A 2297-nucleotide genomic window follows, 5' to 3' on the forward strand; every position below is an offset into this window, starting at 1 on the left:
TGGTTTAGAACCTCTCATTCATTGCGCATGGCCAGTGTCCACGGTATGAGAAGACCCGGAGCTCGTGGTGAGAAAGGAAGGGCTGGGGCGGAGCCAAGGGGCCTCAGAAGGAGGAGAGTACAGGAGCAGTGCCCCTTCCCGTGTGGACAACAGTCGCAGGACAGGATGGGGCCCGGAGGCTCCTTTCTGCCATGGTCCCAGGCATGGCACAGACAGTGATGCATCTTCAGGGACTCTCGCCTCAGCTGGCCTTACAAGTTCTTGACCAGGTGGGTCTTGTAATGCTTGGTGAGTTGGTCACTCGTCATGAAGCACTTCTGACACTGGGCAACTTGAAGCATTTGTCTCCTGTGTGGATGCAAGTGTGCTGCAGGAGCTCGTCCCTCTGCCTGACCCTCTTCCTGTAGACAAAGGCCAGTTGCAGACAGGCGCACGTGGTTCCGCAGCAAGGATGTCTTGCGGAAAGTCTTGCCGCAGTCAGGGATGTGGCACACGTGCTTCTTCTGGCCCTGCTCTCCTGATCTCTTCTCCCTGTCCTTGCAGTTGGGACACGTGCGAGTCATGCGGTGCCATCTCTCCCTGGGTTGGGTCTCTCTGGCCAGGGTCTGCTCCATCTGCAGCTGGATTTGGGTGGGGCTCAGCCCACTGATGGTCAGGTTGTTCCCAGAAATATCCTGCACCGTCAGCTGCTGCTGCCCGCCAGTGTCTGTGATGGTGACGGGCACGCCCTGGATCTGTACACCATTGATGTTGATGGTCTGAGTCGCCTGGGCAGCTGCCACCAGCTGGACTGCATTCAGGCTGATGATACTCCCGGCAGGGACAATCTTTGGCAGGGGATGCTCTTTTCAGAGAATTGCGGCCAGTGCTTTTTGCTGGTCCCGCTCAGGTGAGGAGCATGGGACACGGGGCAGCTCCGGGTGGTGGTGGAGGGGGTCGTGGTTGTTGCAGGGTGGCTGTCCTGGACAAGGACAGTCTTCATCTCACTGGAAGATGTGTGGATGTAGACCTGAGTAGGCATCGTTTCAGCTGCCTGGGTCTGAAAGTTCTGGAAGGGTTTCTGGGGGGCAGTGGGGAGGGTGGCGGTTGCCACCTGCACCACCTGCAGAGCCTGCGGGGGTGGGGGGTGGATCTGCACCACCCGCTGCTGCTCAGCCTCGGGGGGCAGCACCTGAACTTGCTGGGCCACAGCTGGCTGGTCTATGCCAGGGCTCTGAACAATGAGCAGGTTGTTTCCTGCCTAGATGATGTTGTCCTCAGGGGTTTCAGTCAGCACCATCTCTACCTGCTCAGCCACAGCTGCGGGGGGCTGGGAGGCAGGCAGGCTCTTCTTCCTCACTTTCCTGTTAGTCTTAGCGGGTTAGGGGGTGGGGGTGGCTCTCAGTGAGGAGCTGAGTGGGGGCCTGGTGTCGCTGGTGTTCACCGGGTTGTTGATGGGCAGAGTGAGCATCATGTTGCTGCCTCTACCTGTCAGCTTCATCACATTGGCCCCACTCTGTACGGGGGTGGTGGTCTTACTGATTGCTGGACGGGAGCTTGCTTGATGGGGACAGGCTTGTGACTGGATGTTGAGGGGGTGATGATGGCTTGGTCGGTGCCAGGGGTGATCTGGATCTGGTTGGTGAGATTGGGCTGCACTTGGATGGTCTGGGAACTGTTTGCCTAAGTCTGAGGGACTGCCTGGTGCTGGATATTGATATTTGATCAGGTGCCTTTGTTGATTTGGTGGGATTCTGGATAGTGAACACTAGTTGCCTTCCAGGCAGGACAGGAGGCACTCAGTGTGACCCCTGAATATGATGTATATTTCCTTTGGAGGACAAGATTCCAAAGCTATTCTTGCAGGGACTGAGAGGGAGAGAGGCAGATTTGATGGGAACAAGTTTCCGTGATATAGGCTGCAGAGGGGGGTGGGGGGTGGGGACAGGAGACGTCCCAGCAGCATCAACAGCCAGGGGACCAATTTTGCTACCTGTTGCAGTAAGCAGGGCTAAAGGAGATGGCTGGGAGTCCTGACTGGTGGAGGTGGCAGGCTACAGGTAGTCACTGGCACTAGCCGGGCAGTGGCAGCCATGCAGGTCTGTGGGTCTTCCATAGGCTGATGAGTCCCCAGTCTGTGTCTGGCTCAGGTCTCTCCTCAGTGTTAGACCAGTACACCCAGCCTCTGTGGGCCCTCCACTGGGGCTGGCCACAGACACTTCCAGTCCCAATCTGTCACCTTTGTCCCTTATGTGCACAGCTTCCTCATCCTTACCACCACAGGTTTCTTTCAGATGCTAGAAGATCCTTCCTCTGTC

At 57.3% G+C, this 2297-nt stretch overlaps 1 pseudogene; it reads right to left on the minus strand.

The window, feature by feature from the left end:
* Positions 1–251: 251 nt before the first annotated feature.
* LOC134373916 (transcription factor Sp2-like) lies at positions 252–2095 on the minus strand (annotated as a pseudogene).
* Positions 2096–2297: the final 202 nt, after the last annotated feature.

Source organism: Cynocephalus volans, chromosome 3 (genome assembly GCF_027409185.1).
Source record: "Cynocephalus volans isolate mCynVol1 chromosome 3, mCynVol1.pri, whole genome shotgun sequence".
Taxonomy (NCBI): Eukaryota; Metazoa; Chordata; class Mammalia; order Dermoptera; family Cynocephalidae; genus Cynocephalus; species Cynocephalus volans.